The sequence below is a fragment of the Quercus suber genome, unplaced genomic scaffold (genome assembly GCF_002906115.3).
Source record: "Quercus suber isolate HL8 unplaced genomic scaffold, Cork oak 2.0 scaffold_760, whole genome shotgun sequence".
NCBI classification, from domain to species: Eukaryota; Viridiplantae; Streptophyta; class Magnoliopsida; order Fagales; family Fagaceae; genus Quercus; species Quercus suber.
The window spans coordinates 188,177-210,006 of record NW_027070196.1 but is presented as its reverse complement, the minus strand read 5'-3'; the positions used below and the strand labels follow the sequence as shown (position 1 = coordinate 210,006).

Below are 21,830 nucleotides of genomic sequence, written 5' to 3'. Positions count from 1 at the left end.
ATTTTACAAAAGGGGGCAATTTTTTGTAAGTCTCTCTTGTTGCTCATATTCTACAGTATAAAACAAAGTGATTTATCTATCTAGGCACAATGGGCAATAGCATTGGCTATTCTTAAGCACAATTCAATATAGACAAATGAGATAGAAAAGAAAAATAGTAACATAACAAATACAAAAAGTACCACTATTCCAGCCCTCCAAAACTCCATAAATAGAACCCTTACCTAGCCCAAAAATATAGAAAGTTCCCTCCTTTCCCACAAACCCAAGAGGGTTAAGACCACCAACAACTCTCCACAATGGTCAGACCAACCTCTTAAAGAAACCTAAAGAAAGCATGACCAAAAACATATAAAGCTTTCTCCTTTTTCTTATTGAAACAATAAACTAGCAAAGGTAGATCCTTTTCCCATTCACCCTTAACAAACAACAGAACAACAAAAAGCAAAAGCATATATAGTAAGGCATGGGAACAAAAGTAAAAAAGGGGATATGAATCTTAATTTTTTTTTTTTTAAAAGAAATATATATATATATATATATAGTGGTGTTCCAATGAATCTTATGTAAGGTATGGACTTTTGAGCAAAAGGAAACATTCAAATTGAACATGATCTAAGATCTACCAACTAAAAGTGGAATTAATGATACACACTTTGTGGTTTTGAGTCCATCAAAGCAACAAACATACATGTATCAACATCATAACACAGATAGCAAAATAACAATCCAATGCACACAGTAAATTTGAATGATCAAAACCCACTTTATGCACATGCTTCTTATTATTTGTATGCAATCTTTTATTTTTGTTTCACATTAAGATGCCTGATGAGTTTTGTTTAAAATGTTTCAGAAATACAGGTTATCAAAGTCTTTCTTGCTATGAACTCTCTTCTTGCAAAGTTTTTCAAGAGTTTGTATTAGGATAGATTTTATTGTATTCAACAAGTGAATATGAGTTGAGTGATTTATAACTTCTCTCATATGTTCATTTGTTTGTTGTGATTTTATCACGGATTGCCAAAGGGGGAGATTTTTAGGACAAATGTGAATCATGTTAGGAACATATGTCAATGTAGAAATGACTAATCTTTTAACAAAATACACTTTACTTGTAATTGGGTAGATCTAGGATGTGTTTAATGCTTCAAGGAACAAGAGTTCAAGTCTAAGTGTTAAAGCCATGTAAGTCTGTCCAAGAAATAAATGAAGAAGTGCTAGATTTTAAAGCTCGATAGCTAGCTCGACAGATAGCATCTATCGAGTTTAAGAGGCAGCTTAGGCCGATGCTCGACAGTTGCTCGATAAATACCCTAGATATCGAGATTTATGAAAATCTAATTTTCAATTATGTTTTTCATCCAATTCATGTATAGATGTTTGGGCTTTTTTTTCTCACAACCCTAAACATATATAAGAATTATTTTAAAGGTCTTCACAGCTGATGCAAGTGAGTGCAACTTGATGCAAAGGTTTTTCACAAGCATATTGTGACAGAAGACAATTTTCCCTAGTTCTTCTTTCTCTTCAAAAAGCTGTTGCGTCTGTATGCCATAAGGTTTTGTAATGAAGGAGTTTCGTGGTCTTCATCGTGTTGATGAATTGAAGATTTTGCAACCAATATCCTTCTCAAGTTAGTGGTTAGTCACGTACTTGAATTCGTGCATCAAATTGGTTAGTCACGTACTGGGAGTTGTGTGTTAAAAGGAGAGATTATCACTATAAAACAAGTCCAATTGGGTATTGGGGTAAGGGTTCAACTATAGGTTGGTATAAAGTACTGAGATTCCTTTACTTGTAACCACTTGTTGTGATAATAGTAGATTCTCGGGAGTGGTGACCTTAAAATCACTTTGTGGGGTTTTTGCCGTGTAGGTTTTCCCTATTCGTAAACAAATCACCGTGTCAATTTATTTTCCACTACATATAAACTTAGTTGGAGATTTGTTTGTGCTACCACGCTTGTTGCATGTTAATTGGATTAATTAATTAACTTGGCTAATTAATTGATTAATTCATCACAAGGGGTCAATACATTCTTAGCCTATCACAAACTTAGAACCAATAAAAAAAATTAGCAGGCATTAAATGTTTATATGATGATCAACCTAACAACATTTTCAACACATAAAAAAGGAAAGAAAAAGAAAACAGATTATGAGAATATTAGAAACTTTAACAAATCATATGCAAACCTAAGCCTAAATTAAAATAACTTCAATCACTATATATATATATACACATCGCAATCATTGTAGAAGTATAATTTATTGGAACCTGATAGTAGTCTTTAATAAGATTTTAGTGAAAATCTATATATTACTAAAAGTTGAAGCGTAGCATTTAATATTGCTACGCTCAGGTTAAGCCACATCAGCTGCCATGTCATTATAATTCTTTTTTCTGAATTTGTCTTACAATTTAAAATAAGTTTTCTTAAATTTAAAAATACTAATAAAAATAAAATAATTCCCAACCCTTTGTCTTCCACGGTTACAATTTTAGATGACAACCCTTTATGTTCCACAGTTACAATTTTAGATGGCAACCCTTTGTGTTCCACGGTTACAATTTTAAATAGCAACCCTTTGTATTCAATGGTTACAATCTCAAACGGCAACCCTTCAGCTTCCTAACACTAGACTTTGGCTTTCTAACTCCTTCATCTCTTCCTCTCCTCACACTATATTAATACTGAAAGCTAGATGATTCAATTTAGGTATCTCTAAATCTCAGTTGCTCTTGACCTCTATTCTTGTAGTTGCCTGCATAATAGTTCAATGTAAGGATTAGATTTATAGTGTTTTTTCTTTTTTATTGATTTTTTTTTCTTTTTTATTTTGTTACTACCTCTTTTGTGTTGTGATCATATATGAGTTTATATGTATTTAGGTTGGGTATTTGTATTGATAGATGATTGTTTATTTCTATGTTTAAAATTGATTTTTTTTTTTTTTTTTTAATGTTTGAGACAATAACATTATTGGTTTATATTGTGTAATCCGTGTGATAGAGTTTTTGTAGTATCCATGTGATAGAGTTTTAGTAGTTAGAAAATTGAATGATAGAGTTTTAGTACTATCGTGCTTGCAGAAATTCAATTAAATGATGTAATCCATGCCTAAAGAAATTTAATTTGCTAACTACTAAAATACCTTAGCAAATTGAATTGTAGAGTTTAAAATTCAATACTATACTCAGAAAACGATACTTCTCCTTTTTTCACGGTCTCCTCATTTAAGTGAATCCCTCCTTCATCATTGAAATCAATTTAAATTCCTTCTATTAGCTTTTATTGTACTCTTAGCTATATCATAAAAGACTGTTTTTTTATTTAATCTTTTTGTGGTAATTATCGTCATTTTTGTTGTAGTTGAATCAAAATAAGATTAAGCTAGATCTGCATAATTAGTAGTTGTTGCATCTTTATCATTATCACAAGTTTAAGATAGAGATTACCTCATCAGTAGCTGTTGCGTCTTCTTCCTTGCCAAACTTGATCATCTTGACAAACCTTTTATTTATCTGATTGTACCATATGTATTTATTTACTTTTGAATTCTATTTGATTGTAAGATTTTTATGCCTTTTGATATAAATTAACTAGCTGGTATGCTAGCCAAACCGCTTGCTTCTTCAGTTTTTTTTTTTTTTTAATCTTTTACTTTGCCTCCAACACTATCGTAATTGGTTGTCTCTTTAAAGGCATTTTCTGTCTCCATCGCTATATATATATATATATATATATATTGTTTTGTAGGATCCAAGCAAGAAAGAGTTTAAGATGCTTGCTATGTTATTCTCTCAAATTTTTTACAGCATGAACAACTTGCGGTATTGAAGTAATTATAGAATATTTTATATCAATAGTTGTTTGACAACTTTAGAATATGAAAAGTTTTAGGTTAAGTGGGTAACAACTTTAATTTTGTTAATTTTTTCTTTCTAAATTACTGATAGTAATTTATCATGTTAAATTGGTAGTTTATTTGTATATTAATTAGCTACAATGTTGTAATGTTTTTTTTTTTCTTCTGATTTGTGAGGTTTAATTCAAATAATTTTGAATAAGTCCTCTGAAATCAAATTCAATACAAAAGAAATTTTGTTAGGGACTCTGTAAGGCTAAGGGGAGCTTGAAGATAATATAAGTTTTTGGCCTTATATAATATTCTTATGTTGTGAGCTTCAGTGGCTTCAAGTAGTATTGTAGTAACTTAGATATGAAACTCTAGATACAACACAAATAGCTAAGGATAATGACATTTACTAATATTTGTCTTTTAATTTAAATGGTGTTTTTCATAACTACTTTGCTTGCATTCATTAGTTTTCATTTTTAGTAATTTTCCTGTGCATCGCACGGGTTAGCGATTAGTTGTAATAAAAGTTTAAACTATAAGGAAATGGTAAATTTAATCATTTAACCATAGTTCAAACAAATATAAATTGAGGTAAAATTACAACAAAGCAAGCTAAATTACCTACGTATCAATCTTTTATGAGGGTTTTTCAAGATCAGTAAGTGCTGAACCGTTCCTTCTGCAAGGAATAAAGTGCTAAATGTGTGTTGAACTGTTCCTTCTGTAAGGAAGTTTACTCAAAAGCAGTACAGCTCCTGTAACTAGACATTCCATAATAAAATTTCTCTATAGAAATCACAAAATTAAAGGAAAATAGGAAATATTAATTGGGAAAAGAGACACTGTTTGATAGGTTGGCTTCTGTTCAAGTGTAGTACTATGCTTTTCAAGCATACTGGTAGTGTGATAATGCATTCCACTTGCTATTATTGAAATGTCATTCTTCCCATATGCGGCTTAAAAAAATGATTCTTTGAAGAGGTGGCTGAGGTTGACTGTCCACTACTACTTAAACCAGATGAACATTAAGAGGAAATGCATTATGAATACCCATGAAGTCCTATGCTTCTTATGGGGAAACGGCAATAGTCCAATTAATTAGTATATGGTGGAGCAAATATCCTAATGAAAATTTCCCTTGAAAAGGGATTTAATCAACTTGTATTTGTGGTTTACAGGCATATAATTGCCATGTTTTTGTTATGTCCCTTTATTTATGTACTCGAAAGGTTAGTTATCCTTCTTATGGTCAGTCTTCAGTCATGTGTGTGTGTGCTCGCACCATTTTTTCCCCTATTGATATGTAAGCTAATCACTAGAAACATTGGCGGCTCCACATTAGAGCCATGGTGGTCCTATAGGGTGGTCACAGGACCACCTTGACCTAGAAAAAAAATCATTATTATATAAAAAATTTAAAATTTTTATGATTTTTTTACCCTTAAAAAAATGTGTGACCACCCTAAATTTTTTTAAGCTCAATATAATTAAACTTTGGACAAAATTTAGTAACAAATTAACTTGGTTGTAAACTAATGTTACAACACTCGATATTTTTTTTAATGGATATGAATTTTGACAAATTCACAATTACATTATATATATTTTTTTCTTATATCATTTCCATACTTGCAAAACTTCAAGAAGATCAAGGATCAATAGCTTTTGTCATCAATCAAATGTTTAAATTTTGAGTTTTTGTAGTATAAAATTATACGTAAAAAATAAGTTTATGGATCAAATAGCAAATAACATCCGATTCACATGAAATTTGACATGTGTTTTAAGAACATAAAAAACATACGATTCAATTATTAGATTTTCAAAATATGTAGTCATGTTAATTTGTTCAGTGAAAGTTGTAGTCTTAAGCTACAACTACGGCTGCGTTTGGTTCAATGTAAATCGAATTCCGAGTGTAAAATGAATACAGGGGAAAGTGAATTCTCGTAAGGAAAATGAAATCCGGGTGTTTGGTTCTGCAATGGAAAATTATCCTGAAAATGATTTTCGGTGTTTGATAACATTCTAAAAATGCTATTTTCCTACAAAATTTTCACATTTTCTCAGCATCCAAACAAATTTTATTATAAAAAATTTCAAAATATACCCTTAACACAACCAAAATATACACTTCACACGACCAAAAATCAAAATAAAAACATTGAGGGAGAGGAAGAAAGAGTGAGATCAGAGGGAGAAAGAGTGTGACAGAGTGAGGGACAGAGAGATAGATTGGGAAAGAAAGAGATCAGAGTGGATGGAGGATGGTAGTGGCCAGATCAGGTGGGTTTGGGGGTAAAGTGGAGTGGGCTTTTGATGGAGTGGGTTTGGGGGTGGACGGCGGCGGCTAGATTGGTGTGTCGAGAACGAGAGAGATCAGTCATGGGTCATGGGCGATGAGATCGAGACAGTGAGATCGATCATGGGCGATGAGATTGAGACGACGAGATCGGTCAAACGACGGCAAGCTTCAGGCAGCGACAAGATTGAGACGACGAGAGTTCGATCTAAAGGGCGGCGGCAACATGCATTTTCCATTTGACTAAATTTTCCGGCCGTTCCCAAACACGCCCCGTGGTGTAAAATATTTTCCGGATTCCTTTTACTGCCGAAACAAACACAGCCTAAGTTTGTAGTCAAATTTTGTCAAACTTTGTTCCTTTTAACAATATATTGAGTCCTTACAAATAAAAAGAAAAATCCAAGAAAATTTTTATTTAACTAAAATTCTGAAAAAGATGTAGCTTGTAGTATTGATAATGAGATTATCATGCAACGATTTCAAAAAAAAAAAATGGTAGAAGAAAATTGTAAGACTTCATGTATTTGGTTTTTTTTTTTTAATCAATATATGAATTTATCTTTTTGTTAGATTTAATTTAATTTAAGTTTCTTCATGACCACCCTCAAAAAAATTCTTGGAGCTACCACTTATTAGATCATATGCCTTTTAGGCTCATGATGAGTTGCCGGAGCATTTAAGAAGAAAAATATTTATTTATTTTCTTCTTGCAAAGCAGGAAAAATTGGCCTCCACTCTCATTCTCTGTGATTGCAAATATTTTTTTGCTTTTGTCACTTGGGACAACCATCCATCTTAATGTTAACTATGCTGGTTTAGCATACACTTCTCCAACAGTTACAAGTGCCTTAAGTAATGTTATCCCTAGTTTGACCTTCCTCATAGCAGTAATACTCAGGTATTATCTCAGCTTCCCTCATCCATTACCTTCTTTACAAGTTCACCAGATGCCCTTCATTGGATTTTATATCTCTAATTTAGGATGGAGACATTGAACATAGTAAGTGTTAGAGGTCAAGCTAAGGTGCTAGGTACACTGATTTGCATTGGTGGAGCACTTACTTTTACCTTCTGGAAAGGAAGATATCTTTTCAAAGGCTTTGTGCACAGGCCTCTGATAATCATCTGTAGCACCAACAGTTGTGAGTTGAGCCATGGCAAGGATAACTGGATTAAGGGTACTGCACTTATTCTGACGAGTCACATAGCATGGAGGCATGGCTGATTCTCCAGGTGATGTACTATATATTTTCAAATGATAGTAATATATATGAAAAACTTCCTTTCTTGTTTCATATTTTTTTCCCCAAATTTGGTCTATTTATTCTCAGGCTGTGGTCTACAAAGTCTACCCAGCTAGATTATCGCTGAACACTTTGATTTGCTTCTTTGTATCATTGCAATCTTTTTTTCTTGCACTATTTTTTGCAAGAAATCTAGACTTGTGGAAGCTGGAGTGGAACATGCAGCTATTAACCATCCTCTGCAGTGGGAGTGTTTACTCTTACAAATGCATGTCTTTCATGGAATTTGATACCTTTGAAAGTAAAACACTATAGTCTTCATCTCTTCCTGCTTACTTTTGTAATAGGGAGTGGTGATCTCAGCTTTAGTCTACTACTTGCAAACATGGTGTATCAGTAATAAGGGACCAGTTTTTGCAGCAATGTTTAGTCCACTACTCTTAATTGTTGTGGGAATATTCTCGGCAATTGCTTTTGCAGAGGGACTACACTTGGGCAGGTGGGCTATAGATAGAACACAAATTCTTTCTGCTACTTACAAGTCATCGGTTTCTGATTCTCCAATCATAAAAATTTGCTTATAACAATCCAGTTTTAGCTTTCTATCACAATTTTCTGTTTTCTGCTACATGTCACAATTGTTAGTAAATAATAAAACCTCATAAACAATCTGGCATTGTGTGTATTGTCCATATTGCTAAGGAGGAAATGAAGAACTAAACTACTTTCTTTTGTATATTTGGTGTAGCCCAGCTTGGTAGGAGCGTCTCTCATCATTGCAGGCCTTTACTGGGTACTTTGGGCGAAAAGGACAGACAATCTTGTCATTGGGCAGCCAGACGATGAAAAAGGATTTGATGATGACAAAATGCAAGAGATTTCCATCAATGAGACTGAGATGAATTCTGTCACAAATGAAACAAAATGAAATACACCTTTATTGGAAAATAAATACAAAAATATAGGTGTTTTTCATTTCCCTTGTAAAACAGATTATATGTTTTACTTTTCATTTGATTGTCAAAACAACCATTCTTATCATTTCGTTTGCAAGTAAAGGTTGTGAACCTGCAACAACACTTTATGAAGTACTCCAGGAATTTGTAACTGGATTGGAACTTTCATCATTAGTAATCCTGGATGCCTCTAGTTCTATGAACTGAACAGAATGATATGTACAAAAGAGAAAGAGCACATTGTTTGGGTGTTTTTGATATGAGTAAAGATTGGGTCAGACTGTGGCGTAAAACACTGCCACGTCATCAATTAAAATATTAGTATCTCTCTCGTCTTCTCCGTTTCGCAGGTCTCTCTCTTCTCTCTCTTTTTTTCTTTCTTTCTCACTTTTTCTCTTCCTCACTCCAGCCCTCTCACCTATACCTTTCTTCTCCATCTAAAATCAAATCCAATTAAAAGCTTCAAGGCCATCAACCCCTTCCCTTCTCCCTCTCAGCAAAGCCAGAGATCTCACTACACAAACCCAAACTCAGATTTACTAAACCCATATTCAGTGTTCACCACATCCCAACCGCCTAACACCACAAATCCACCACAGAGCTCGGACCATGGCCATAGATCGACCGCAACTCCTCTAATCCAGATTTCCTCGTCTCAAGCCTGACCCGTAAGGATCTAGCCTCGCATTGTCGCCGCATTGCGTATGAACTCGTTCTAGATGTTGCAATCGGCAAGAGTATATTCCAATTGCTGAGAGGGAGAAGGGAAGAGGTTGATGGCCTTAAAGCTCTTAATCCCAGTAGCAGTAATAGTATGAAGCACAGCCAGTGGTGGACATCTTTCACTTGCTTGTGAAAACTGACTTTTTCTGATTTCCTTCACTTCAATCTTCTCTTTCTCTTCTGGGTAGATCTCTACCTCTCCAAGTAACTCTTCCCCTTGATACAACACTGTTTTATACATTTCTTTTTTCTTTTTCTTTTTCTTTTTCTTTTTTTTTCCTTTTCTTTTTGGGGGCCCAAATCTGAAAATATAAAAAAGAAATTATATATATATATATGTATGTATATAATCAAAATCTCACTCTTTCAAATGAGTTGCTGAGATTGTTGTTGTTGTTGTTGTTGTTCATCAATTTCTTTGTACAACCTATGATGGTGATTTCATCTCTGAGTCAAAGGGAATGCTTTAGATTTGATCCGATTCGTTGGGAATTTTATATAAAACAAAAACCAATACACTACAATACAGTAATCTCTGGCTTTGCTAAGAGGGAGAAGGGAAGGGACTGATGGCCTTGAAGCTTTTAATTGGATTTGATTTTAGATGGAGAAGAAAGGTATGGGTGAGAGGGCTGGAGTGAGGAAGAGAACAAGTGAGAAAGAAAGAAATAAAGAGAGAGAAGAGAGAGACCTGTGAAACGGAGAAGACAAGAGAGACATTGATATTTTAATTGATGACGTGGCAGCTTCTTATTGGCTGGCGTAAAACACTAGTTTTACGTCATAGCCTGACTCAATGTTTACTTTTTTGATATACGTGTGGGTGAAAAAGTGTGTAATATTTTTTAAAATGTGAGTTATTGTGTTAGAACTAACATGCCAAATAGGGCCTTATAATCTCTGAAGGACAAAATGATGCAAAGTGATTATAATCACAGAACATATCAAAGTGATGCAAAGTAATTTTTCCTTAAAAGATGATCAATTAAGCAAACTAAAAGGTTAACAAGAAAGCTCAAATTAGCTAAAAATTTAATGGTGGATGAAGAGTATAAAATTAAGGATGATGGATCCATTTAAACAGACCTAGCAGTACTAGATTAGTGGACGATTAGTATCTCTACATGGACGAATCCAAGATACATGGACATGAGGTGGACAGATCTCAAGGCCACATGGCATCCACATGACTTAAGTTACCTCCAAGGAATCCTAAATGGAAACAACTTGCGTCCCACGATTAACCCTAGTCAATGGAATCCTAACATGAGAAGGATCCCATAATATGCATGCATTTATGATAATCTTTTCCCGTAAAGAAACACCTTTTCACACAAGAAACAGAGGTCGATTCTACACTACTATAAAACCCAAGGCCCTCAAAAAATAAGGTACACATAATTCACCCCAGCTTTGGCACTCTAGAGTTGTGAAAAGTTCTCTAACTTAACCATTGGAGGGTTTTTGGCTAGTACCACACCAGTACTCTCTTAAGGTCTTCTTGTTTTGTGTTGTGCAGGTTTTGTTTTAAGCAAGTGAGGATTGTGTGACTAACTGACGATTTTCGGCATCATCAGTTAGCATTGTCTGTGGGAAAACTCGGAGATAAGCCATACTACACTTCCCAGACAAAAAGTTGCATGGTACTTACTCGTTCGATGGCAAAAACCACTAACAATCAAGGTGACGAACCGCGCACCACTGCCCTAGAGAAACAAATTCAAACCCTTACAACAGCAGTGGAACGCCTCACCAAGCAGAATCATGACCTGAAGGAACAGCTGCGCCAGAAGAACGTAGCACTTAACCCCTAAGAGGAGGACCAGGAAGGAACCAGCACTGAAAGAAGGAATCAATAGGGGTCGGAAGGTAGCAACACCCCAAGCAAACAAGAGCGACAAGATACCAACCGTCCATCCGCCACAGATACGACTCCCCTTCACATAATCACGGAGATGTAGATGATGAAGGACCAGATGGACTTCATGATGAACACCCTCAGAGGACGAGTGTCTAGCGACCTCGATGACTTGGTCTATCGAATTGATTCATCATTTACCACATCCATCATGACGTTCCCCTTACCACCAAAGTTCCGTATGCCTTAGGTGGAAAGCTACGATGAATCTAAAGACCTCTTGGATCACCTAAAGTCCTTCAAGACTTTGATGCACCTGCAAGGAGTGGTGGACAAGATTATGTGCAGGGCCTTCTCCACTACGCTGAACGGCCCCGCAAGGATTTGGTTCAGTAGGTTGACGCCTAATCCTATTAGTACCTTTAAGGAGTTAAGCGCTCAGTTTACCTCACAATTTATCGGGGGACACAGATATAAGAAATCCACTGCGTGTCTAATGAGTATTAAGCAACGGGAGGATGAGACGCTGAGATCTTACATAGCCCGCTTTAACAAGGAGACACTCTCAATCAATGAAGCTGACGATAAGATACTCGTTGTCGCTTTCACAAATAGGCTGTTGAAGGGTAAGTTTCTATTTTCCTTGTATAAGAATGACTCGAAGACCATGTCAGATGTGCTCTGCAGAGCTACTAAATACATGAACACGGAAGACGCGTTACTGGCTCCCGAAGAGAAGCCCAAAAAAAGAGAAAGGCAAGAGGAATCAAGATAGGACAAAGGGCGAAAGATGGCCAGGACAAGAGATAGAAGGGAAGATAGACACTCTAAGCCTCCAACTGAAAGATTCATAAGTTTCACCCCTCTGAACACCCCGATAGATTAAGTCCTAATGCAGATCAAAGATGAAAGGGCCCTAACATTCCCTGGCAAGTTGAAGGGAGAGCCCAACAAAAGGTCTAGAGACAAGTACTGCCATTTCCACCGTGATCATGACTACGACACTTTCGAGTGCTACGACTTAAAGCAACAGATAAAAGCTCTCATAAAGCAAGAGAAGTTGCAGAGATTTATCAGGAAGGAAGGGACAAACCAGCCCTAAGGACAGCCTACTCGAAGAGAAAATGAATGCCCTAAGCCACCGTTGGGAGACATAAGGATGATTATAGAGGGCAGTGCAACATCCAGTTCCTCTAAGAAGGCGCACAAGGCCTACCTACGAATGGTTCAGAAAGTCTAGTTGATGGGGTACGTTTCAAAGATGGCACGAATCAACAATCCCATAATCGGGTTCACGGAGGAAGATGTCTGTTGGGCCTTTTTTTGCTATGTTGGGCCGGGCTGGCCCTTCGTGAATGTAGGCCCAAGTGTTCTGGGTTGCAGGAGTCGAGACCGGGCCAACTGGAACTCAACTTGGCCGGTTTGTGCGCGAACTATGCCTCGTCTGCCAGGAGGGTACTTACCGCAGACTAGGTTGTTCTAGCGAAGAGCTTGCGGCAGGCAGATATAATTGATAAAGCAAACTCATGTGTTCTGGAATGACCAGATAGTTCTTCTAATAAGAAATGACCAAACTACAATAACATTTAGCAATTTTTGACAAATAAATAGTAAGGGCAAATGGTAACGAAGATTTAATCCACAGTTTATGTAAATAAATTCAGTTTGGCCCGCAGGAGTAAGGCCGAAGAGAAAGAACGCCCCTTCTCAACGCAATTAACCTCCGAGGAAAGGAAAACGGGATTTCTGCCGCGAAAGTTAATAGGTTTGAGGGAGGCGGACCTGAATGGACGCTTCTCAAAACAACTGTAGAAGTGAGCAAGGATTCGAGAGGGAGAGAAGGGGAGGGGCCTATCGGTGCATGCCACTCTCACTTGCTCCGTTTTTTCTCTCTTCTCTCTTTCTTTTCTAGTCCTTTCTTAGTAATTTCCACTTTGGTCGTTTTTTAGTGTTATCCTCCTCTATTTTTCTAAGCAAGTTACAGAGTATTCTCCTTTTTTTAAGTTACGTTGTATTGCTCTCGTGCCTCCTGTTGCTTTTGCACATGGCAGAGGCGCCCCTTTATAGAGCCTGCCGAAATCGATTCTTTACTATTCTACCCTTTAACCTTTTTTCGTCTAGTCTAGACGCACTCGCAGACCCTTACTGCTGTCTGCGAGCCCCTCTGTCACAGACACAGACAACGTTTTGTCTGTTAGTCCGCCACGACACCTTGTCCTGCCGCGGTGATGTTTCTCTCCCTATCCCTCATGGCATGCACCTATTGGTCCCCACTCAACCTTGCCTCTTTTGGGTGATATGCCATCCCAGCAGGACGTATTCCCCAAAAGAGTCTGAGCAAGGACCTCAAAACAGGTCTTCCCCTCTCCCCACCTCCAAACCATGCCCTCTTACCTCTGACCCATGACCCTACCATGTCCTGTATTGGCTGGGTATAGGCTGGTGGTGTCTGGGCCTTGCGTGTGGTTTATGTCTAAAGGCTGCCTGCTGTTCATGCATCTGCTGTGGGCTAGAGACGTTACTTGCATCGCCTGCTGTCCGTTTCTGGCTTCCCGCGAGTTGCTGCTCTGATTTCCTGTCCCCATAGGGCCTGGGCTTTGCCGAGTACTGGGCCTTGTGTTCTTTTCAACCCAATTCTTTTCCCATCGTGTTATTTGGCCTTTCCTGTCGTGGCAATTTGTTCCTGCTAGGCCTCTTTTCAGGCCTACCGTTCCTTTCTTTCCCCTAGTGGCTTAATATGGCCACTGGTGTTCTTGCTCGTGGGCTCCAATGTCCCTCTCTTTTCACTTGGGCTTATCCGGCCCATTTACTTCTTTTGGACTTCCTTGGTCTATTTACTAACTTTGTATCCCATGGGCATTTACTAACTCAATTGGGCTTCCTTGGCCCAATTTCCTCATTCTCATTCTTGGGGTTCATGGGCTTGCCATTATCCCCTACTTTCTTTGTTTACATTGCCTTGGGCCTGCCGCGGCCCATTCTTGCTTTTTCATAACATACATTGCCCATGGGTGTCATTTCTTTCTTTCCGGGCCCTTTGGGCCCATTTACTTCCTCAAGACTCCTTTATTCATGTTATGGGCCTGTGTCCTAACTTTTCTGCCGCTTGGGCCTAACAGTCTTATTCCATGCCTGCCACTCTTATTGCCTGCTTCGCTGGGTTGGGCTGGCTTTACAGAAATGACCCTCAACAATGTCCAACATCTCCATCACCCACACGACGATGCACTTGTAATCAGCATACAAATAAGGGATTACAATACACATTGAGTCCTTGTGGACAACGGGAGCTTTGCCGATATCTTATACTACCCAGCATTCCAACAGATAAGGATAGGGAAAGAATGGTTAATTCCAACCAATGCACCACTCATGAGATTCGAAGGAACAAGGGTGCATCCCCTAAGAGCGGTCACCCTACCAGTAATAGTCGATGATTACCCTTAGCAAATCACAAAGGATGTCACAAGTGGATAGGCTCATCCTAAAAGGGTGATTTGAAATATTAAGTCCAAATGGACGGGCTCATCCTAAAGGGGTGATTTAATATGTTAAGTCTAAAGAAGACGGACTCAATCCAGAAGGGGTAACTTAAATCGTTAGTCGAAAAAAGGACGGACTCATCCCAAAGGAATGATTCAAGATATAAAGTCCATATAGTGGACGGGCTCACCCCAATGGGTGACTCAAATTGTTAAATCCATACAGTGGATGGGGTCATCCCAAAGGGTGGTTTGAATTCTTAAGTCCACATAGTAGGAATAATTTGAAATATAAAGTTCACCAAATGGACGGGTTGCCACTGAAAAGTCCATAAAATGGACGGATAACTCATATTTATTCCACAAAGTGGACGGGTTACCATTGAAAAGTCCATAAAATGGACGGGTAACTTATATTCATCAAAAAGGTCAGATTCATTACAAGAATTCATTTGCAAACATTAAAATCCCAAATAGACGAATGTGTTGCAAAAGGAATGTAACCAAAATAATATAAAGATCCATAAAAGGAAATGTCTACATGCAGAGTCTAGGAGAGGCAACGGATAACTAAAGTTAATAAATAAAAAGCCACAAGGGCAAATGTTTCGAATTTAGAGTAGACGGAAAAAATATAGCTTAATAAAAAAAAATACAATTTACAAGAGAAAAGAAAAACTACTGTTGGACAGGGGGGGTTTTCTTTATCCCTCTCTTCCAAAATCTATACATCTTTAGGTTAACGGGCGCTACCCTCGACGGATTGGATTTGGCCTTCAATAGGAGCAGACTCTCCGTCACCACGAGGATCGTTAACAAGGGCGCCATCAGTACATAGCTCATCAGTGCTCTCGGAATGGATGGTCTGAGCTGGGGTCTGGGCCAGGGGATCAATAGAAACATGGGAGAGGTCTAGGTCTGGAAAAGAAGCTTTGACTTGACGGAGGCAGTCATCAAAGCCATCAGCGTAAGAGCCTCCGAGCTCTGCCAAAAGAGCGTTAGAATCGCGGTACTCCCGTATCGCATCCTCCTTCACCTGACGGAGTCGATCCTTGGCATCACTGATCTCTTTCTCCGAATCCTCAAGGACTTGCCTCAGCATCTTTGTCTGCTTCTCCAGCTCACACCTTTCTTGTTTTGAGCAAGCTAGCTTCTTCTCCTAGACCGTCTTCCAGGCCTTTAGCTGAGCCAACTCATCCTCCATCGACCTTGTCTTTGCCCTAACATGGTCCAGTGTCGTCTTATGGTTTAAGCAGCAGCCCATCAACCCTTTCATCATTAACATTGCCTAAAAACAAAAGAAGGGCTAGTGGCTGGACAAGTTAAAGGAAAGAAAGAGAAAGGGGACAGACACAGTTACCTGCGCAATGCTAAAAAGCCCCGTCTCCCCTAGGGCTTCAATTGCGTGGTTGCTCAAGTCCTTATAGTTTTCAGCTGTGATGCTAAACGAAAGTTGCTCCAAAGCATACTTAGAATCCTCATAGAGGAGGATAGGTGGTTTTTCAATGACGGGGATAGGGCCCATCATGAGTCTCTTGCCTTTTCTTTGACCAATCGGAGTGACCGTCTTCTTGGTCTTAACCTTTAGCCCCACAACGGACTCGGGGACAACTTTGGGCTTTTTGGAAGAAGGTTAGTCTTCTCCGATGACTTCTTCTTGGTAAACAGGTTGACTGGACCCGTCCTCTTAGGGGGTTGACTCCCCTCTTGTTTTTTCTTCGCAACAGCTTGCTGCTTGATGTAGGCCCTTCTCTTGTTGTCTTCCATTTCTGCACAAAGGTGGACGGATATCAGGAGTTAAATAATGTAAAAACAAAGAAAAGAAACCAAAGTGTTGGGTGACAGACTTAAGTTAACGAACTTGATGGTCGTATCGACGAGCAGCTATTGTGGGTTTTGGTTCGTCACAGTACCAGTAGAGAGTGTCTAAGTTGACTAACTTAGCCCACGTCCTTTCTGACAACTGGGTTTTGTATATTTTTCCAAAAAGCTCCACTATTCAAATGAGACTTGTGGATGGTCCCGAGCTGCAAAAGGAGACGATTAAAGAAACAAGTAAAAGTTGAAACAATTAAGAACCTAAATATGGACGGATGCATACCAGATAGGGGCATTATACCCCATGCTTTGTCGACGGACATAAACTCTTGGTCACCAGGGTGACACATCCACTCGTCACCTTCTATAAAAAAAATAGCAACTTTTCCAGTTCCTGTTAGAGTCGGGGGTATCACACACGAGCCTCAGCAACGGGCTCTTAGGCACAAAACTATACATGCCCTTGGACTGAACAATCTTAGTCGGATGGTAACAATGAAAAAATTCTTCCACCGTCAACCTATGCAACCCGTCGGACATGGCCCCATACAAGACCTCCATGCCAAGAAAAACCCTCTAGGCATTTAGGGCGATTTAGGTGATAGCCAACACCAAGCATTGAAAGAGGCGATGGTGGAGAGCACTCAAGGGGAATCTGAGCCCTGCTTTCAATATTTGCTCATAGACTCCAACACCTTTGACACCCTCGTAGTAACACTTCTCTGATTTGTAGGGTAGAAGGAGGGGTATATGGTCGGGTATTTGGTACTTCTCCTTAAGCGTTTTGAAGTGTGACTCTTTGATGGTAGAAATGAAGTCATTGACCATCCACAAGGGAAGTATTATAAACTCCCTAAGTCTATCAGGACCTATGACGAATTGGGTTAGGGGTTCAACACCAATTAGGCCATCAGTGGAATCACCCTCTGACCTATCCGTGTCGAAATCCTCACCCCTTGTGGAAGGTGAGGTGGCCAACAGATTCTTTTCTTCACTTGAGGTGCCAGGGTCGTTCTGACCTGGTGGGAACACCTCATCGTATCCCACCCCCTCGCAGACACACGATTGGTTACTTGACGCATTAGACATCTGTCACCTATACATGACCGGTAAACCCTAAGACACTGACGGATCTACATAGACGACGGGTGTGCAAAGTCTAAAGAATGACAATAGAATTCAACAGAATGTAAAGAGTACTTACTAGTTGAAGATGAGCAACAGGAAAGGTGTAGATGACGGATGCACCAAGTAGATGATATGCTGGTTTAACAAGGTAGACGATAGCTCTTTGATTATGAATTCACTAAGGAAAGTAAAAAATGAGAAGTAAGAGAGCAAGTTTATATAGAGGGAACAGCGCGGAAGACAAAGGGACGCTTCGTTCCAAGAGATTGGCCACTAAGGGAATGACACATACCCCTACGACATTAATGACCCTAGGCTTGGCTGTCAATTTGTGCACATTTCTTAGGAGACAAGTTGAACCGTCACTCCACGGGTCCGTCTAGGGGAGGTGACAAACCAATGGAGTGAGGGGGCAACTAGAAAGTATAAAATTAAGGATGACAAATCCATTTAAACAGATCTGGCGGTACTAGATTAGTGGATGGTTAGTATCTCTACATGGACGGATCCAAGATACACGAATACGAGGTGGACGGATCTCAAGGCCACGTGGCATCCATATGACTTAAGTGGCCTCCAAGGAATTCTAAATGGAAACAACTTGCATCCCACGATTAACCCTAGTCAATAGAATCCTAACATGAAAGGAATCTCAACATGAGAAGGATCCCGTAATATACATGCATTTATGATGATCTTTTCCTGTAAGGAAACACATTCTTACACAAGAAACGGAGGTCGATTTTACACTACTATAAAAACCCAAGGCCCTCAAGAAATAAGGTACACATAATTCACCCCAGCTCTAGCACTCTAGAGTTGTGAAAAGTTCTCTAACTTAACTATCGGAAGGTTTTTGGCTAGTACCACACTGGTACTCTCCTAAGGTCTTCTTGTTTTGTGTTGTGCATATTTTGTTTTGAGAGCGTGAGGACTATATGACTAATTGACGATTTTCAGCATCACCAGTGGAGATGCCTATTATTTGTAATAGAATGACCAAAATAAAAATAATAAACAGATTTAAGAAAGACACATAAGATTTCTAAAAGAAATTTTACCAAACACATGGGATGCAACTATAACAAAATTACTACAGTGAATACTTTTTGACACTCTACAAATAAGCACAAAAAATGTTCATTATCAATATGTTTCATATCAAGCGCAAGGGCAACATGGTTGTAGACAAACTCGCTAAATTAGCAAAGTTCTTGTATGAACCCCAAATATGGCTAGGGGACATCCATAGTGATGCAGCCAACTTTGTAATTTCTAACAGATATTTTCTATCCTAGTAATGAAAGTTCCCTATTGGTTTCTCAAAAAATAAAAATAAAAAAGGTGTGCGTGGGTTGGATTGAGCCAATGGAGTGCAATATTTTCAACTAAAACACCAATGGCGGGTTAGAAAAATTCCAATTTGCTGCTGACTCACCAATCTATAAATCCGGTGGATCAGTTGAAAATCTTAATGATTCAACTTGGCAGAATGAGTAGGTTGGGCGAGTTGACAAGTGCAATTATTTAAATGAAATTATTTCAATCAAATTAGATAATAGTTTCCTTCCTCAAATAAAAAAAGGAAAGAAAAAAATTACAAATTTTATTAAAAATAATCACAAACAGTGCATTGTTTTATTAGAATGATTGAAATTTTATCACACTAAACAACTTTTATTAAAAATAATCACAAATACTACATTATTTTTTCTTTAGAATGATTGAAATTTTATCACACTAAAAATAAAAACATATCATAATCTTAAATTAGACATGTATATAGAGTAAGAATAATAATAAAATCTTAGAGAGCGCAATTGGAGTTTATTAAGGAAGAGAAATGTGAAAATGAAAAAATAAAAAGAAAGAGAAAGACATGAGAGAAATAAGGTGGGTATATCTGTGAAGTGGAATAAGCGGGCGCGTCAGGTTATGACAGGTTAGAAATATCACAACCCGTTATTCAACCCAACCCACTAAATAATCTATCTAATTCACCCAATCCGACCCGTCTCACTTAATTGACTCGCATGGATTGAGTTTGGTCAGTTTGGGTTAGGCAAATTGGCGAGTCAGGCAATTTTTTTTGCACAGCCCCAGTCAACAATACCAGCACGAAGGAACCAGCTATAGTGAGATTGGCTCTAGAATATTTCAATGATATCATGTTCAATTGATATCATGTTCAACTGTTGATTTATGGAGTAATTATTTGGTATTCACAGAATATTGTGATATGGTGCTCCTTCATTTCACATTTCTTGTGAATTCCACTAATTAAATTCATAGTAGGGTTTACCATCAATATGAAAAGAAAGAGTAGTCTTTTTGGGACAAATGAGGGTATCTAGACCTTTTTGAGGAGTCTTTTGGCTAAATATTGCTAAATTTAAAACATATTTGCGTTATAGGTACTGTTCCAAGTTATTTAGGAAAATGAGGAGAGAGATTGAATTTCGGCAACACTGTTGCCGAAATTCAACAAAAAGTAGGAGAGAGAATAAGAAAAAGGAGGAAAGAGAAAAGTGAAACAGTAACCTTGAATTTCGGCAACAGTGTTGCCGAAATTCATCTGCCCAATTTTCCTGTGCTGCCCGGACATGTGAGTGTGAGAAGTGGAATAATGAGTGGGTGCCCCCAAAAAAAAAGTAATTGTGGCAATAGTATTGCCGAAAATGGTAGGAAAAAAAAAGTGAATGCCAAAATCTGGGGAAGAATTAAAGAAAAATATAATGTGCTACGCACAATATTTTTACAATATTTTCACAACAAATCACAGGTAACTGGTTATTATTAATTCAAATTTAAATTTAACATTGAGATTACTATTTTAATCCAACAATAACAATAAGTAACAACCTGACACTTAAAATTTGTTGTAAAAATATTGTAAAAATTGTGTGCACTTCATTTCTTAAAAAAAAAAAAAAAATTCCCCATTGTGGCAATGGTATTGCCGAAATACCATTGCCACAATTGAAAAAAAAAAAATTCCCAATGGATTATTTTTTTTTTTCAATTATGGCAATGGTATTTCAGCAATACCATTGCCACAATTGGGAAAATTAAATTTTTTTTTTTCAATTGTGGCAATGGTATTTCGGCAATACCATTGCCACAATGGGGAATTTTTTTTTTTTTTTTAAGAAATGAAGTGCACACAATTTTTACAATATTTTTACAACAAATTTTAAGTGTCAGGTTGTTACTTATTGTTATTGTTGGATTAAAATAGTAATCTCAATGTTAAATTTAAATTTGAATTAATAATAACTAGTTACCTGTGATTTGTTGTAAAAATATTGTAAAAATATTATGTATGTAGCACATTATATATTTTTTTAATTCTTCTCCAGATTTTGGCATTCACTTTTTTTTTTCCTACCATTTTCGGCAATACTATTGCTGCAATTACTTTTTTTTTTTTTTTTGGGCACCCACTCATTATTGCACTTCTCACACTCACACATCAAGGTTATTGTTTCACTTTTCTCTTTCCTCCTTTTTCTTATTCTCTCTCCTACTTTTTGTTGAATTTCGGCAATAGTGTTGCCGAAATTCAATCTCTCTCCTCATTTTCCTAAATAACTTGGAGCAGTACCTATAACGCAAATATGTTTTAAATTTAGCAATATTTAGCCAAAAGACTCCCTTTTTGAGTATCTGACTATTCTTTCGAATGTATGCAGTCCACTCATCCCACACGCACCAAGTTATTACAAAAAGGGAACCTATGGGGGTGGCCCCAAGATGTTGGTAAGAAGTTTTGAATTTAAGATTTCATAAATATCATGAGGCCTTAGGAATTACTAAGCTAACCCCTTAGGATTACCTAATAATTTTAAAATCAAAGCAATTACCGCATTTTCACACCAACCAGAACAAACTCTAAAGAAAGAAAAATACACAAAATTTATGGAATCATGGTGAAAATAATTATTAATTAAAAGGTTAGGAGAGAGAACAAGCTGAAAAGGCATAAAATTAATTATATGATCCTTTTCACTCTAAATGCAGTAAATAGTCTTACATATAGAAGTTGTACAATTTTCAGTTGTGTTTCTCTAGCTAATTTGCATGACAACAGATAGGCTATTTTGGATTGTAGGTTTCCTTTCTCAAGAAAGGGTGATTGAGTAGTTAAAAGCCCTTGAATGATATCACTCTCCCCTTATATTTATACCCAAAAAAAAAAGTCATAAAAGTTAAACACAGAGGTTATTTGTAAGACTTAGCAAAGAGTTTAAAGAAAATATCAATGTGCCTAAAAAACAGTGAATCAGTGTGATTCATCGCTTCACTGCATCCTCAAAACTATGGTAGATGCCTGTCCAAGAGATCACTGGTGCTACCATTATTACAGCCAGCTAAATTATCATAAAATATGCATAACTTCCAGAAGTCTGAACCAGAAACACCAGACATCAAAAGCTCATCCATGTAGTTA

The 21,830-nt window shown here is 37.5% G+C and overlaps 1 pseudogene; it reads left to right on the top strand.

The window, feature by feature from the left end:
• The first annotated feature begins 4,918 nt into the window (after positions 1 to 4,918).
• On the top strand, positions 4,919 to 8,420 carry LOC112002000 (WAT1-related protein At5g64700-like; annotated as a pseudogene).
• Positions 8,421 to 21,830: the final 13,410 nt, after the last annotated feature.